Source organism: Symphalangus syndactylus, chromosome 13 (genome assembly GCF_028878055.3).
Source record: "Symphalangus syndactylus isolate Jambi chromosome 13, NHGRI_mSymSyn1-v2.1_pri, whole genome shotgun sequence".
Lineage (NCBI taxonomy): Eukaryota > Metazoa > Chordata > Mammalia > Primates > Hylobatidae > Symphalangus > Symphalangus syndactylus.
The window spans coordinates 18752967-18772189 of NC_072435.2; positions in this window are offsets into that span (position 1 = coordinate 18752967).

The following is a 19223-nucleotide window of genomic DNA, read 5'->3' on the forward strand; positions in this document are numbered from 1 at the left end:
GTAGTTTATATTTGAATATATTCCTTTTTCCACTATTACCCTCTTAGCGCTCCGAATGTCCACTTGCATTTTCTACAGAAAGAGTGTTCAGAACTGCGCAATCAAAAGTATGGTTTAACTCTGTTAGCTTAATGAACATATCAGAAATAAGTTTCACACAATGTTTCTGTGTAGTTTTTATTTGAAGATATTATTTTTTCCAATAGAGGCCTCTTAGCGCTCAGAATGTCCAATTGCAGTTTCTACAGAAAGAGTGTTTCAGAAAGGCTCAATCAAAAGTAAGGTTCAACTCTGTTAGTTGAATGCACAGAACAGAAAGAAGTTTCATACAATGCTTCTGTGTAGTTTATATTTGAACATATTCTTTTTTCCACTATTACGCACTTAGCGCTACGAATGTCCAGTTGCATTTTCTACAGACAGAGTGTTTCAAAACTGCTCAATCAAAAGTATGGTTTAACTCTGTTAGCTGAATGCTCAGATCAGAAAGAAGTTTCACAGAATGCTTCTGTGTAGTTTATATTTGAATATATTCCTTTTTCCACTACTACGCTATTAGCGCTCCAAATGTCCAGTTGCATTTTCTAGAGAAAGAGTGTTCAGATCTGCTCAATCAAAAGTATGGTTTAACTCTGTTAGCTGAATGCACAGATCAGAAAGAAATTTCACCGAATGATTCTGTGTAGTTTATATTTGAAGACATTCCTTTTTCCACTATTACCCTCTTAGCGCTCCGAATCTCCACTTGCATTTTCTACAAAAAGAGTGTTTCATAACTGCTCAATCAAAAATATGTTTTATCTCTGTTAACTGAATTTACAGATCAGAAATAAGTTTCACAGAATGCATCTGTGTAGTTTTTATTTGAAGATATTCTTTTTCCCAATGTAGGCCTCTTAGCTCTTAGCATGTCCAATTGCAGTTTCTACACAAAGAGTGTTTCAGAACGGCTCAATCAAAAGTAAGGTTCAACTCTGTTAGTTGAATGCACAGAACAGAAAGAATTTTCACAGAATGCTACTGTGCAGTTTATATTTGAATATATTCCTTTTTCCACTATTACCCTCTTAGCGCTCCGAAAATCCACTTGCATTTTCTACAGAAAGAGTGTTCAGAACTGCGCAATCAAAAGTATGGTTTAACTCTGTTAGCTTAATGAACATATCAGAAATAAGTTTCACACAATGCTTCTGTGTAGTTGTTATTTGAAGATATTATTTTTCCCAATAGAGGCATCTTAGCGCTCAGAATGTCCAATTGCAGTTTCTACAGAAAGAGTGTTTCAGAAAGGCTCAATCAAAAGTAAGGTTCAACTCTGTTAGTTGAATGCACAGAAGAGAAAGAAGTTTCATACAATGCTTCTGTGTAGTTTATATCTGAACATACTCTTTTTTCCACTATTACCCACTTAGCGCTACGAATGTCCAGTTGCATTTTCTACAGACAGAGTGTTTCAAAACTGCTCAATCAAAAGTATGGTTTAACACTGTCAGCTGAATGCTCAGATCAGAAAGAAGTTTCACAGAATGCTTCTGTGTAGTTTATATTTGAATATATTCCTTTTTCCACTACTAATCTCTTAGCGCTCCAAATGTCCAGTTGCATTTTCTACAGAAAGAGTGTTCAGATCTGCTCAATCAAAAGTATGGTTTAACTCTGTTACCTGAATGCACAGATCAAAAAGAAGTTTCACAGAATGATTCTGTGTAGTTTATATTTGGAGACATTCCTTTTTCCAGTATTACCCTATTAGCGCTCCGAATCTCCACTTGCATTTTCTACAGAGAGAGTGTTTCAGAACGGCTCAATCAAAAGTAAGGTTCAACTCTGTTAGGTGAATGCACAGAACAGAAAGAATTTTCACAGAATGCTACTGTGTAGTTTATATTTGAATATATTCCTTTTTCCACTATTACCCTCTTAGCGCTCCGAATCTCCATTGCATTTTCTACAGAAGGAGTGTTTCAGAACGGCTCAATCAAAACTAAGGTTCAACTCTTTTAGTTGAACAAACAGAACAGAAAGACGTTTCACACAATTCTTCTGTGTAGTTTTTATTTTTAGACATTCTTTTTCCCAATATAGGCCTCTTAGCACTCAGAATGTCCAATTGCAGTTTCTACAGAAAGAGTGTTTCAGAACGGCTCAATCAAAAGTAAGGTTCAACTCTGTTAGTTGAATGCACAGAACAGAAAGAAGTTTCATACAATGCTTCTGTGTAGTTTATATTTGAACATATTCTTTTTTCCACTATTACGCACTTAGTGCTACGAATGTCCAGTTGCATTTTCTACAGACAGAGTGTTTCAAAACTGCTCAATCAAAAGTATGGTTTAACTCTGTTAGCTGAATGCTCAGATCAGAAAGAAGTTTCACAGAATGCTTCTGTGTAGTTTATATTTGAATATATTCCTTTTTCCACTACTACGCTCTTAGCGCTCCAAATGTCCAGTTGCATTTTCTACAGAAAGAGTGTTCAGATCTGCTCAATCAAAAGTATGGTTTAACTCTGTTAGCTGAATGCACAGATCAGAAAGAAGTTTCACCGAATGATTCTGTGTAGTTTATATTTGAAGACATTCCTTTTTCCACTATTACCCTCTTAGCGCTCCGAACCTCCACTTGCATTTTCTACAAAAAGAGTGTTTCATAACTGCTCAATCAAAAATATATTTTATCTCTGTTAACTGAATTTACAGATCAGAAATAAGTTTCACAGAATGCATCTGTGTAGTTTTTATTTGAAGATATTCTTTTTCCCAATGTAGGCCTCTTAGCGCTTAGCATGTCCAATTGCAGTTTCTACAGAAAGAGTGTTTCAGAACGGCTCAATCAAAAGTAAGGTTCAACTCTTTTTGTTGAATGCACAGAACAGAAAGAATTTTCACAGAATGCTACTGTGTAGTTTATATTTGAATATATTCCTTTTTCCACTATTACCCTCTTAGCGCTCCGAATGTCCACTTGCATTTTCTACAGAAAGAGTGTTCAGAACTGCGCAATCAAAAGTATGGTTTAACTCTGTTAGCTTAATGAACATAACAGAAATAAGTTTCACACAATGCTTCTGTGTAGTTTTTATTTGAAGATATTATTTTTCCCATTATAGGCCTCTTAGCGCTCAGAATGTCCAATTGCAGTTTCTACAGAAAGAGTGTTTCAGAATGGCTCAATCAAAAGTAAGGTTCAACTATGTTAGTTGAATGCACAGAACAGAAAGAAGTTTCATACAATGCTTCTGTGTAGTTTATATTTGAACATATTTTTTTTCCACTATTACCCACTTAGCGCTACGAATGTCCAGTTGCATTTTCTACAGACAGAGAGTTTCAAAACTGCTCAATCAAAAGTATGGTTTAAATCTGTTAGCTGAATGCTCAGATCAGAAAGAAGTTTCACAGAATGCTTCCGTGTAGTTTATATTTGAATATATTCCTTTTTCCACTACTACGCTCTTAGCGCTCCAAATGTCCAGTTGCATTTTCTACAGAAAGAGTGTTCAGATCTGCTCAATCAAAAGTATGGTTTAACTCTGTTAGCTGAATGCACAGATCAGAAAGAAGTTTCACCGAATGATTTTGTGTAGTTTATATTTGAAGACATTCCTTTTTCCACTATTACCCTCTTAGCGCTCCGAATCTCCACTTGCATTTTCTACAAAAAGAGTGTTTCATAACTGCTCAATCAAAAATATGTTTTATCTCTGTTAACTGAATTTACAGATCAGAAATAAGTTTCACAGAATGCATCTGTGTAGTTTTTATTTGAAGATATTCTTTTTCCCAATGTAGGCCTCTTAGCGCTTAGCATGTCCAATTGCAGTTTCTACAGAAAGAGTGTTTCAGAACGGCTCAATCAAAAGTAAGGTTCAACTCTGTTAGTTGAATGCACAGAACAGAAAGAATTTTCACAGAATGCTACTGTGTAGTTTATATTTGAATATATTCCTTTTTCCACTATTACCCTCTTAGCGCTCCGAATCTCCATTGCATTTTCTACAGAAAGAGTGTTTCAGAACGGCTCAATCAAAACTAAGGTTCAACTCTTTTAGTTGAACAAACAGAACAGAAAGTAGTTTCACACAATTCTTCTGTGTAGTTTTTATTTGTAGACATTCTTTTTCCCAATATAGGCCTCTTAGCGCTCAGAATGTCCAATTGCAGTTTCTACAGAAAGAGTGTTTCAGAACGGCTCAATCAAAAGTAAGGTTCAACTCTGTTAGTTGAATGCACAGAACAGAAAGAAGTTTCATACAATGCTTCTGTGTAGTTTATATTTGAACATATTCTTTTTTCCACAATTACCCACTTAGCACTACGAATGTCCAGTTGCATTTTCTACAGACAGAGTGTTTCAAAACTGCTCAATCAAAAGTATGGTTTAACTCTGTTAGCTGAATGCTCAGATCAGAAAGAAGTTTCACAGAATGCTTCTGTGTAGTTTATATTTGAATATATTCCTTTTTCCACTACTACGCTCTTAGCGCTCAAAATGTCCAGTTGCATTTTCAACAGAAAGAGTGTTCAGATCTGCTCAATCAAAAGTATGGTTTAACTCTGTTAGCTGAAGGCACAGATCAGAAAGAAGTTTCACCGAATGATTCTGTGTAGTTTATATTTGAAGACATTCCTTTTTCCACTGTTACCCTCTTAGCGCTCCGAATCTCCACTTGCATTTTCTACAAAAAGAGTGTTTCATAACTGCTCAATCAAAAATATGTTTTATCTCTGTTAACTGAATTTACAGATCAGAAATAAGTTTCACAGAATGCATCTGTGTAGTTTTTATTTGAAGATATTCTTTTTCCCAATGTAGGCCTCTTAGCGCTTAGCATGTCCAATTGCAGTTTCTACAGAAAGAGTGTTTCAGAACGGCTCAATCAAAAGTAAGGTTCAACTCTGTTAGTTGAATGCACAGAACAGAAAGAATTTTCACAGAATGCTACTGTGTAGTTTATATTTGAATATATTCCTTTTTCCACTATTACCCTCTTAGAGCTCCGAATGTCCACTTGCATTTTCTACAGAAAGAGTGTTCAGAACTGCGCAATCAAAAGTATGGTTTAACTCTGTTAGCTTAATGAACATATCAGAAATAAGTTTCACACAATGCTTCTGTGTAGTTTTTATTTGAAGATATTATTTTTCCCAATATAGGCCTCTTAGCGCTCAGAATGTCCAATTGCAGTTTCTACAGAAAGAGTGTTTCAGAAAGGCTCAATCAAAAATAAGGTTCAACTCTGTTAGTTGAATGCACAGAACAGAAAGAAGTTTCATACACTGCTTCTGTGTAGTTTATATTTGAACATATTCTTTTTTCCACAATTACCCACTTAGCGCTACGAATGTCCAGTTGCATTTTCTACAGACAGAGTGTTTCAAAACTGCTCAATCAAAAGTATGGTTTAATTCTGTTAGCTGAATGCTCAGATCAGAAAGAAGTTTCACAGAATCCTTCTGTGTAGTTTATATTTGAATATATTCCTTTTTCCACTACTACTCTCTTAGCGCTCCAAATGTCCAGTTGCATTTTCTACAGAAAGAGAGTTCAGATCTGCTCAATCAAAAGTATGGTTTAACTCTGTTAGCTGAATGCACAGATCAGAAAGAAGTTTCACAGAATGATTCTGTGTAGTTTATATTTGGAGACATTCCTTTTTCCACTATTACCCTCTTAGCGCTCCGAATCTGCACTTGCATTTTCTACAGAAAGAGTGTTTCAGAACGCCTCAATCAAAACTAAGGTTCAACTCTTTTAGTTGAACAAACAGAACAGAAAGAAGTTTCACACAATTCTTCTGTGTAGTTTTTATTTGTAGACATTCATTTTCCCAATATAGGCCTCTTAGCGCTCAGAATGTCCAATTGCAGTTTCTACAGAAAGAGTGTTTCAGAACGCCTCAATCAAAAGTAAGGTTCAACTCTGTTAGTTGAATGCACAGAACAGAAAGAAGTTTCATACAATGCTTCTGTGTAGTTTATATTTGAACATATTCTTTTTTCCACTATTACCCACTTAGCGCTACGAATGTCCAGTTGCATTTTCTACAGACAGAGTGTTTCAAAACTGCTCAATTAAAAGTATGGTTTAACTCTGTTAGCTGAATGCTCAGATTAGAAAAAAGTTTCACAGAATGCTTCTGTGTAGTTTATATTTGAATATAATCCTTTTTCCACTACTACGCTCTTAGCGCTCCAAATGTCCAGTTGCATTTTCTACAGAAAGAGTGTTCAGATCTGCTCAATCAAAAGTATGGTTTAACTCTGTTAGCTGAATGCACAGATCAGAAAGAAGTTTCACCGAATGATTCTGTGTAGTTTATATTTGAAGACATTCCTTTTTCCACTATTACCCTCTTAGCGCTCCGAATCTCCACTTGCATTTTCTACAAAAAGAGTGTTTCATAACTGCTCAATCAAAAGTATGGTTTAACTCTGTTAGCTGAATGAACATATCAGAAATAAGTTTCACACAATGCTTCTGTGTAGTTTTTATTTGAAGATATTATATTTCCCAATAGAGGCCTCTTAGCGCTCAGAATGTGCAATTGCAGTTTCTACAGAAAGAGTGTTTCAGAAAGGCTCAATCAAAAGTAAGATTCAACTCTGTTAGTTGAATGCACAGAACAGAAAGAAGTTTCATACACTGCTTCTGTGTAGTTTATATTTGAACATATTCTTTTTTCCACTATTACCCACTTAGCGCTACGAATGTCCAGTTGCATTTTCTACAGACAGAGTGTTTCAAAACTGCTCAATCAAAAGTATGGTTTAACTCTGTTAGCTGAATGCTCAGATCAGAAAGAAGTTTCACAGAATCCTTCTGTGTAGTTTATATTTGAATATATTCCTTTTTCCACTACTTCTCTCTTAGCGCTCCAAATGTCCAGTTGCATTTTCTACAGAAAGAGAGTTCAGATCTGCTCAATCAAAAGTATAGTTTAACTCTGTAAGCTGAATGCACAGATCAGAAAGAAGTTTCACCGAATGATTCTGTGTAGTTTATATTTGAAGACATTCCTTTTTCCACTATTACCCTCTTAGCGCTCCGAATCTCCACTTGCATTTTCTACAAAAAGAGAGTTTCATAACTGCTCAATCAAAAATATGTTTTATCTCTGTTAACTGAATTTACAGATCAGAAATAAGTTTCACAGAATGCATCTGTGTAGTTTTTATTTGAAGATATTCTTTTTCCCAATGTAGGCCTCTTAGCGCTTAGCATGTCCAATTGCAGTTTCTACAGAAAGAGTGTTTCAGAACGGCTCAATCAAAAGTAAGGTTCAACTCTGTTAGTTGAATGCACAGAACAGAAAGAATTTTCACAGAATGCTACTGTGTAGTTTATATTTGAATATATTCCTTTTTCCACCATTACCCTCTTAGCGCTCCGAATGTCCACTTGCATTTTCTACAGAAAGAGTGTTCAGAACTGCGCAATCAAAAGTATGATTTAACTCTGTTAGCTTAATGAACATATGAGAAATAAGTTTCACACAATGCTTCTGTGTAGTTTTTATTTGAAGATATTATTTTTCCCAATATAGGCCTCTTAGCGCTCAGAATGTCCAATTGCTGTTTCTACAGAAACAGTGTTTCAGAAAGGCTCAATCAAAAGTAAGGTTCAACTGTGTTAGTTGAATGCACAGAACAGAAAGAAGTTTCATACAATGTTTCTGTGTAGTTTATATTTGAACATATTCTTTTTTCCACTATTACCCACTTAGCGCTACGAATGTCCAGTTGCATTTTCTACAGACAGAGTGTTTCAAAACTGCTCAATCAAAAGTATGGTTTAACTCTGTTAGCTGAATGCTCAGATACGAAAGAAGTTTCACAGAATGCTTCTGTTTAGTTTATATTTGAATATATTCCTTTTTCCACTACTACTCTCTTAGCGCTCCAAATGTCCAGCTGCATTTTCTACAAAAGAGTGTTCAGATCTGCTCAATCAAAAGTACGGTTTAACTCTGTTAGCTGAATGCACAGATCAGAAAGAAGTTTCACAGAATGATTCTGTGTAGTTTATATTGGAGACATTACTTTTTCCACTATTACCCTCTTAGCGCTCCGAATCTCCACTTGCATTTTCTACAGAAAGTGTGTTTCAGAACGGTTCAATGAAAACTAAGGTTCAACTCTTTTAGTTGAACAAACAGAACAGAAAGAAGTTTCACACAATTCTTCTGTGTAGTTTTTATTTGTAGACATTCTTTTTCCCAATATAGGCCTCTTAGCGCTCAGAATGTCCAATTGCAGTTTCTACAGAAAGAGTGTTTCAGAACGGCTCAATCAAAAGTAAGGTTCAACTCTGTTAGTTGAATGCACAGAACAGAAAGAAGTTTCATACAATGCTTCAGTGTAGTTTATATTTGAACATATTCATTTTTCCACTATTACCCACTTAGCGCTACGAATGTCCAGTTGCATTTTCTACAGACAGAGTGTTTCAAAACTGCTCAATCAAAAGTATGGTTTAACTCTGTTAGATGAATGCTCAGATCAGAAAAACGTTTCACAGAATGCTTCTGTGTAGTTTATATTTGAATATATTCCTTTTTCCACTACTACGCTCTTAGCGCTCCAAATGTCCAGTTGCATTTTCTACAGAAAGAGTGTTCAGATCTGCTCAATCAAAAGTATGGTTTAATTCTGTTAGCTGAATGCACAGATCAGAAAGAAGTTTCACCGAATGATTCTGTGTAGTTTATATTTGAAGACATTCCTTTTTCCACTATTACCCTCTTAGCGCTCCGAATCTCAACTTGCATTTTCTACAAAAAGAGTGTTTCATAACTGCTCAATCAAAAATATGTTTTATCTCTGTTAACTGAATTTACAGATCAGAAATAAGTTTCACAGAATGCATCTGTGTAGTTTTTATTTGAAGATATTCTTTTTCCCAATGTAGGCCTCTTAGCGTTTAGCATGTCCAATTGCAGTTTGTACAGAAAGAGTGTTTCAGAACGGCTCAATCAAAAGTAAGGTTCAACTCTGTTAGTTGAATGCACAGAACAGAAAGAATTTTCACAGAATGCTACTGTGTAGTTTATATTTGAATATATTCCTTTTTCCACTATTACCCTCTTAGCGCTCCGAATGTCCAATTGCATTTTCTACAGAAAGAGTGTTCAGAACTGCGCAATCAAAAGTATGGTTTAACTCTGTTAGCTTAATGAACATTTCAGAAATAAGTTTCACACAATGCTTCTGTGTAGTTTTTATTTGAAGATTTTATTTCTCCCAATATAGGCCTCTTAGCGCTCAGAATGTCCAATTGCAGTTTCTACAGAAAGAGTGTTTCAGAAAGGCTCAATCAAAAGTAAGGTTCAACTCTGTTAGTTGAATGCACAGAACAGAAAGAAGTTTCATACAATGCTTCTGTGTAGTTTATATTTGAACATATTCTTTTTTCCACTATTACCCACTTAGCGCTACGAATGTCCAGTTGCATTTTCTACAGACAGAGTGTTTCAAAACTGCTCAATCAAAAGTAGGGTTTAACTCTGTTAGCTGAATGCTCAGATCAGAAAGAAGTTTCACAGAATGCTTCTGTGTAGTTTATATTTGAATATATTCCTTTTTCCACTACTACTCTCTTAGCGCTCCAAATGTCCAGTTGCATTTTCTACAGAAAGAGAGTTCAGATCTGCTCAATCAAAAGTATGGTTTAACTCTGTTAGCTGAATGCACAGATCAGAAAGAAGTTTCACCGAATGATTCTGTGTAGTTTATATTTGGAGACATTCCTTTTTCCACTATTACCCTATTAGCGCTCCGAATCTCCACTTGCATTTTCTACAGAAAGAGTGTTTCAGAACGGCTCAATCAAAACTAAGGTTCAACTCTTTTACTTGAACAAACAGAACAGAAAGAAGTTTCACACAATTCATCTGTGTAGTTTTTATTTGTAGACATTCTTTTTCCCAATATAGGCCTCTTAGCGCTCAGAATGTCCAATTGCAGTTTCTACAGAAAGAGTGTTTCAGAACGGCTCAATCAAAAGTAAGGTTCAACTCTGTTAGTTGAATGCACAGAACAGAAAGAATTTTCATACAATGCTTCTGTGTAGTTTATATTTGAACATATTCTTTTTTGCACTATTACCTACTTAGCGCTACGAATGTCCAGTTGCATTTTCTACAGACAGAGTGTTTCAAAACTGCTCAATCAAAAGTATGGTTTAACTCTGTTAGCTGAATGCTCAGATCAGAAAGAAGTTTCACAGAAGGCTTCTGTGTAGTTTATATTTGAATATATTCCTTTTTCCACTACTACGCTCTTAGCGCTCCAAATGTCCAGTTGCATTTTCTACAGAAAGAGTGTTCAGATCTGCTCAATCAAAAGTATGGTTTAACTCTGTTAGCTGAATGCACAGATCAGAAAGAAGTTTCACCGAATGATTCTGTGTAGTTTATATTTGAAGACATTCCTTTTTCCACTATTACCCTCTTAGCGCTCCGAATCTCCACTTGCATTTTCTACAAAAAGAGTGTTTCATAACTGCTCAATCAAAAATATATTTTATCTCTGTTAACTGAATTTACAGATCAGAAATAAGTTTCACAGAATGCATCTGTGTAGTTTTTATTTGAAGATATTCTTTTTCCCAATGTAGGCCTCTTAGCGCTTAGCATGTCCAATTGCAGTTTCTACAGAAAGAGTGTTTCAGAACGGCTCAATCAAAAGTAAGGTTCAACTCTGTTTGTTGAATGCACAGAACAGAAAGAATTTTCACAGAATGCTACTGTGTAGTTTATATTTGAATATATTCCTTTTTCCACTATTACCCTCTTAGCGCTCCGAATGTCCACTTGCATTTTCTACAGAAAGAGTGTTCAGAACTGCGCAATCAAAAGTATGGTTTAACTCTGTTAGCTTAATGAACATAACAGAAATAAGTTTCACACAATGCTTCTGTGTAGTTTTTATTTGAAGATATTATTTTTCCCATTATAGGCCTCTTAGCGCTCAGAATGTCCAATTGCAGTTTCTACAGAAAGAGTGTTTCAGAATGGCTCAATCAAAAGTAAGGTTCAACTATGTTAGTTGAATGCACAGAACAGAAAGAAGTTTCATACAATGCTTCTGTGTAGTTTATATTTGAACATGTTTTTTTTCCACTATTACCCACTTAGCGCTACGAATGTCCAGTTGCATTTTCTACAGACAGAGAGTTTCAAAACTGCTCAATCAAAAGTATGGTTTAAATCTGTTAGCTGAATGCTCAGATCAGAAAGAAGTTTCACAGAATGCTTCCGTGTAGTTTATATTTGAATATATTCCTTTTTCCACTACTACGCTCTTAGCGCTCCAAATGTCCAGTTGCATTTTCTACAGAAAGAGTGTTCAGATCTGCTCAATCAAAAGTATGGTTTAACTCTGTTAGCTGAATGCACAGATCAGAAAGAAGTTTCACCGAATGATTTTGTGTAGTTTATATTTGAAGACATTCCTTTTTCCACTATTACCCTCTTAGCGCTCCGAATCTCCACTTGCATTTTCTACAAAAAGAGTGTTTCATAACTGCTCAATCAAAAATATGTTTTATCTCTGTTAACTGAATTTACAGATCAGAAATAAGTTTCACAGAATGCATCTGTGTAGTTTTTATTTGAAGATATTCTTTTTCCCAATGTAGGCCTCTTAGCGCTTAGCATGTCCAATTGCAGTTTCTACAGAAAGAGTGTTTCAGAACGGCTCAATCAAAAGTAAGGTTCAACTCTGTTAGTTGAATGCACAGAACAGAAAGTATTTTCGCAGAATGCTACTGTGTAGTTTATATTTGAATATATTCCTTTTTCCACTATTACCCTCTTAGCGCTCCGAATCTCCATTGCATTTTCTACAGAAAGAGTGTTTCAGAACGGCTCAATCAAAACTAAGGTTCAACTCTTTTAGTTGAACAAACAGAACAGAAAGAAGTTTCACACAATTCTTCTGTGTAGTTTATATTTGAATATATTCCTTTTTCCACTATTACCCTCTTAGCGCTCCGAATGTCCACTTGCATTTTCTACAGAAAGAGTGTTCAGAACTGCGCAACCAAAAGTATGGTTTAACTCTGTTAGCTTAATGAACATATTAGAAATAAGTTTCACACAATGCTTCTGTGTAGTTTTTATTTGAAGATATTATTTTTCCCAATAGAGGCCTCTTAGCGCTCAGAATGTCCAATTGCAGTTTCTACAGAAAGACTTTTTCAGAAAGGCTCAATCAAAAGTAAGGTTCAACTCTGTTAGTTGAATGCACAGAACAGAAAGAAGTTTCATACAATGCTTCTGTGTAGTTTATATCTGAACATACCCTTTTTTTCCACTATTACCCACTTAGCGCTACGAATGTCCAGTTGCATTTTCTACAGACAGAGTGTTTCAAAACTGCTCAATCAAAAGTATGGTTTAACACTGTTAGCTGAATGCTCAGAACAGAAAGAAGTTTCACAGAATGCTTCAGTGTAGTTTATATTTGAATATATTCCTTTTTCCACTACTACTCTCTTAGCGCTCCAAATGTCCAGTTGCATTTTCTACAGAAAGAGTGTTCAGATCTGCTCAATCAAAAGTATGGTTTAACACTGTTAGCTGAATGCACAGATCAGAAAGAAGTTTCACAGAATGATTCTGTGTAGTTTATATTTGGAGACATTCCTTTTTCCACTATTACCCTCTTAGCACTCCGAATCTCCACTTGCATTTTCTACAGAAAGAGTGTTTCAGAAGGGCTCAATCAAAACTAAGGTTCAACTCTTTTACTTGAACAAACAGAACAGAAAGAAGTTTCACACAATTCATCTGTGTAGTTTTTATTTGTAGACATTCTTTTTCCCAATATAGGCCTCTTAGCGCTCAGAATGTCCAATTGCAGTTTCTACAGAAAGAGTGTTTCAGAACGGCTCAATCAAAAGTAAGGTTCAACTCTGTTAGTTGAATGCACAGAACAGAAAGAAGTTTCATACAATGCTTCTGTGTAGTTTATATTTGAACATATTCTTTTTTGCACTATTACCCACTTAGCGCTACGAATGTCCAGTTGCATTTTCTACAGACAGAGTGTTTCAAAACTGCTCAATCAAAAGAATGGTTTAACTCTGTTAGCTGAATGCTCAGATCAGAAAGTAGTTTCACAGAATGCTTCTGTGTAGTTTATATTTGAATATATTCCTTTTTCCACTACTACGCTCTTAGCGCTCCAAATGTCCAGTTGCATTTTCTACAGAAAGAGTGTTCAGATCTGCTCAGTCAAAAGTATGGTTTAACTCTGTTAGCTGAATGCACAGATCAGAAAGAAGTTTCACCGAATGATTCTGTGTAGTTTATATTTGAAGACATTCCTTTTTCCACTATTACCCTCTTAGCGCTCCGAATCTCCACTTGCATTTTCTACAAAAAGAGTGTTTCATAACTGCTCAATAAAAAATATGTTTTATCTCTGTTAACTGAATTTACAGATCAGGAATAATTTTCACAGAATGCATCTGTGTAGTTTTTATTTGAAGATATTCTTTTTCCCAATGTAGGCCTCTTAGCGCTTAGCATGTCCAATTGCAGTTTCTACAGAAAGAGTGTTTCAGAACGGCTCAATCAAAAGTAAGGTTCAACTCTGTTAGTTGAATGCCCAGAACAGAAAGAATTTTCACAGAATGCTACTGTGTAGTTTATATTTGAATATATTCCTTTTTCCACTATTACCCTCTTAGCGCTCCGAATGTCCACTTGCATTTTCTACAGAAAGAGTGTTCAGAACTGCGCAATCAAAACTATGGTTTAACTCTGTTAGCTTAATGAACATATCAGAAATAAGTTTCACACAATGCTTCTGTGTAGTTTTTATTTGAAGATATTATTTTTCCCAATAGAGGCCTCTTAGCGCTCAGAATGTCCAATTGCAGTTTCTACAGAAAGAGTGTTTCAGAAAGGCTCAATCAAAAGTAAGGTTCAACTCTGTTAGTTGAATGCACAGAACAGAAAGAAGTTTCATACAATGCTTCTGTGTAGTTTATATTTGAACATATTCTTTTTTCCACTATTACCCACTTAGCACTACGAATGTCCAGTTGCATTTTCTACAGACAGAGTGTTTCAAAACTGCTCAATCAAAAGTATGGTTTAACACTGTTAGCTGAATGCTCAGATCAGAAAGAAGTTTCACAGAATGCTTCTGTGTAGTTTATATTTGAATATATTCCTTTTTCCACTACTACTCTCTTAGCGCTCCAAATGTCCAGTTGCATTTTCTACAGAAAGAGTGTTCAGATCTGCTCAATCAAAAGTATGTTTTAACTCTTTTAGCTGAATGCACAGATCAGAAAGAAGTTTCACAGAATGATTCTGTGTAGTTTATATTTGGAGACATTCCTTTTTCCACTATTACCCTATTAGCGCTCCGAATCTCCACTTGCATTTTCTACAGAAAGAGTGTTTCAGAACGGCTCAATCAAAACTAAGGTTCAACTGTTTTACTTGAACAAACAGAACAGAAAGAAGTTTCACACAATTCATCGGTGTAGTTTTTATTTGTAGACATTCTTTTTCCCAATATAGGCCTCTTAGCGCTCAGAATGTCCAATTGCAGTTTCTACAGAAAGAGTGTTTCAGAACGGCTCAATCAAAAGTAAGGTTCAACTCTGTTAGTTGAATGCACAGAACAGAAAGAAGTTTCATACAATGCTTCTGTGTAGTTTATATTTGAACATATTCTTTTTTGCACTATTACCTACTTAGCGCTACGAATGTCCAGTTGCATTTTCTACAGACAGAGTGTTTCAAAACTGCTCAATCAAAAGTATGGTTTAACTCTGTTAGCTGAATGCTCAGATCAGAAAGAAGTTTCACAGAAGGCTTCTGTGTAGTTTATATTTGAATATATTCCTTTTTCCACTACTATGCTCTTAGCGCTCAAAATGTCCTGTTGCATTTTCTAGAGAAAGAGTGTTCAGATCTGCTCAATCAAAAGTATGGTTTAACTCTGTTAGCTGAATGCACAGATCAGAAAGAAGTTTCACCGAATGATTCTGTGTAGTTTATATTTGAAGACATTCCTTTTTCCACTATTACCCACTTAGCGCTCCGAATCTCCACTTGCATTTTCTACAAAAAGAGTGTTTCATAACTGCTCAATCAAAAATATATTTTATCTCTGTTAACTGAATTTACAGATCAGAAATAAGTTTCACAGAATGCATCTGTGTAGTTTTTATTTGAAGATATTCTTTTTCCCAATGTAGGCCTCTTAGCGCTTAGCATGTCCAATTGCAGTTTCTACAGAAAGAGTGTTTCAGAACGGCTCAATCAAAAGTAAGGTTCAACTCTGTTAGTTGAATGCACAGAACAGAAAGAATTTTCACAGAATGCTACTGTGTAGTTTATATTTGAATATATTCCTTTTTCCATTATTACCCTCTTAGCGCTCCGAATGTCCACTTGCATTTTCTACAGAAAGAGTGTTCAGAACTGCGCAATCAAAAGTATGCTTTAACTCTGTTAGTTTAATGAACATATCAGAAATAAGTTTCACACAATGCTTCTGTGTAGTTTTTATTTGAAGATATTATTTTTCCCAATAGAGGCCTCTTAGCGCTCAGAATGTCCAATTGCAGTTTCTACAGAAAGAGTGTTTCAGAAAGGCTCAATCAAAAGTAAGGTTCAACTCTGTTAGTTGAATGCACAGAACAGAAAGAAGTTTCATACAATGCTTCTGTGTAGTTTATATTTGAACATATTCTTTTTTCCACTATTAGCCACTTAGCGCTACGAATGTCCAGTTGCATTTTCTACAGACAGAGTGTTTCAAAACTGCTCAATCAAAAGTATGGTTTAACTCTGTTAGCTGAATGCTCAGATCAGAAAGAAGTTTCACAGAATGCTTCTGTGTAGTTTATATTTGAATATATTCCTTTTTCCACTACTACGCTCTTAGCGCTCCAAATGTCCAGTTGCATTTTCTACAGAAAGAGTGTTCAGAACTGCTCAATCAAAAGTATGGTTTAACTCTGTTAGCTGAATGCACAGATCAGAAAGAAGTTTCACAGAATGATTCTGTGTAGTTTATATTTGAAGACATCCCTTTTTCCACTATTACCCTCTTAGCGCTCCAAATCTCCACTTGCATTTTCTACAAAAAGAGTGTTTCATAACTGCTCAATCAAAAATATGTTTTATCTCTGTTAACTGAATTTACAGATCAGAAATAAGTTTCACAGAATACATCTGTGTAGTTTTTATTTGAAGATATTCTTTTTCCCAATGTAGGCCTCTTAGCGCTTAGCATGTCCAATTGCAGTTTCTACAGAAGGAGTGTTTCAGAACGGCTCAATCAAAAGTAAGGTTCAACTCTGTTAGTTGAATGCACAGAACAGAAAGAATTTTCACAGAATGCTACTGTGTAGTTTATATTTGAATATATTCCTTTTTCCACTATTACCCTCTTAGCGCTCCGAATGTCCACTTGCATTTTCTACAGAAAGAGTGTTCAGAACTGCGCAATCAAAAGTATGGTTTAACTCTGTTAGCTTAATGAACATATCAGAAATAAGTTTCACACAATGCTTCTGTGTAGTTTTTATTTGAAGATATTATTTTTCCCATTACAGGCCTCTTAGCGCTCAGAATGTCCAATTGCAGTTTCTACAGAAAGAGTGTTTCAGAAAGGCTCAATCAAAAGTAAGGTTCAACTCTGTTAGTTGAATGCACAGAACAGAAAGTAGTTTCATACAATGCTTCTGTGTAGTTTATATTTGAACATACTCTTTTTTCCACTATTACCCACTTAGCGCTACGAATGTCCAGTTGCATTTTCTACAGACAGAGTGTTTCAAAACTGCTCAATCAAAAGTATGGTTTAACTCTGTTAGCTGAATGCTCAGATCAGAAAGAAGTTTCACAGAATGCTTCTGTGTAGTTTATATTTGAATATATTCCTTTTTCCACTACTACTCTCTTAGCGCTCCAAATGTCCAGTTGCATTTTCTACAGAAAGAGTGTTCTGATCTGCTCAATCAAAAGTATGGTTTAACTCTGTTAGCTGAATGCACAGATCAGAAAGAAGTTTCACAGAATGATTCTGTGTAGTTTATATTTGGAGACATTCCTTTTTCCACTATTACCCTCTTAGCGCTCCAAATCTTCACTTGCATTTTCTACAGAAAGAGTGTTTCAGAACGGCTCAATCAAATCTAAGGTTCAAATCTTTTAGTTGAACAAACAGAACAGAAAGAAGTTTCACACAATTCTTCTGTGTAGTTTTTATTTGTAGACATTCTTTTTCCCAATATAGGCCTCTTAGCGCTCAGAATGTCCAATTGCAGTTTCTACAGAAAGAGTGTTTCAGAACGGCTCAATCAAAAGTAAGGTTCAACTCTGTTAGTTGAATGCACAGAACAGAAAGAAGTTTCATACAATGCTTCTGTGTAGTTTATATTTGAACATATTCTTTTTTCCACTATTACCCACTTAGCGCTACGAATGTCCAGTTGCATTTTCTACAGACAGAGTGTTTCAAAACTGCTCAATCAAAAGTATGGTTTAACTCTGTTAGCTGAATGCTCAGATCAGAAAGAAGTTTCACAGAATGCTTCTGTGTAGTTTATATTTGAATATATTACTTTTTCCACTACTACGCTCTTAGCGCTCCAAATGTCCAGTTGCATTTTCTAGAGAAAGAGTGTTCAGATCTGCTCAATCAAAAGTATTGTTTAACTCTGTTAGCTGAATGCACAGATCAGAAAGAAGTTTCACCGAATGATTCTGTGTAGTTTATATTTGAAGACATTCCTTTTTCCACTATTACCCTCTTAGCGCTCCGAATCTCCACTTGCATTTTCTACAAAAAGAGTGTTTCATAACTGCTAAATCAAAAATATGTTTTATCTCTGTTAACTGAATTTACAGATCAGAAATAATTTTCACAGAATGCATCTGTGTAGTTTTTATTTGAAGATATTCTTTTTCCCAATGTAGGCCTCTTAGCGCTTAGCATGTCCAATTGCAGTTTCTACAGAAAGAGTGTTTCAGAACGGCTCAAACAAAAGTAAGGTTCAACTCTGTTAGTTGAATGCACAGAACAGAAAGAATTTACACAGAATGCTACTGTGTAGTTTATATTTGAATATATTCCTTTTTCCACTATTACCCTCTTAGCGCTCCGAATGTCCACTTGCATTTTCTACAGAAAGTGTGTTCAGAACTGCGCAATCAAAAGTATGGTTTAACTCTGTTAGCTTAATGAACATATCAGAAATAAGTTTCACACAATGCTTCTGTGTACTTTTTATTTGAAGATATTATTTTTCCCAGTAGAGGCCTCTTAGCGCTCAGAATGTCCAATTGCAGTTTCTACAGAAAGAGTGTTTCAGAAAGGCTCAATCAAATGTAAGGTTCAACTCTGTTAGTTGAATGCACAGAACAGAAAGAAGTTTCATACAATGCTTCTGTGTAGTTTATATTTGAACATATTCTTTTTTCCACTATTACCCACTTAGCGCTACGAATGTCCAGTTGCATTTTCTACAGACAGAGTGTTTCAAAACTGCTCAATCAAAAGTATGGTTTAACTCTGTTAGCTGAATGCTCAGATCAGAAAGAAGTTTCACAGAATGCTTCTGTTTAGTTTATAGTTGAATATATTCCTTTTTCCACTACTACTCTCTTAGCGCTCCAAATGTCCAGTTGCATTTTCTACAGAAAGAGTGTTCTGATCTGCTCAATCAAAAGTATGGTTTAACTCTGTTAGCTGAATGCACACATCAGAAAGAAGTTTCACAGAATGATTCTGTGTAGTTTATATTTGGAGACATTCCTTTTTCCACTATTACCCTCTTAGCGCTCCGAATCTCCACTTGCATTTTCTACAGAAAGAGTGTTTCAGAACGGCTCAATCAAATCTAAGGTTCAAATCTTTTAGTTGAACAAACAGAACAGAAAGAAGTTTCACACAATTCTTCTGTGTAGTTTTTATTTGTAGACATTCTTTTTCCCAATATAGGCCTCTTAGCGCTCAGAATGTCAAATTGCAGTTTCTACAGAAAGTGTGTTTCAGAACGGCTCAATCAAAAGTAAGGTTCAACTCTGTTAGTTGAATGCACAGAACAGAAAGAAGTTTCATACAATGCTTCTGTGTAGTTTATATTTGAACATACTCTTTTTTCCACTGTTACCCACTTAGCGCTACGAATGTCCAGTTGCATTTTCTACAGACAGAGTGTTTCAAAACTGCTCAATCAAAAGT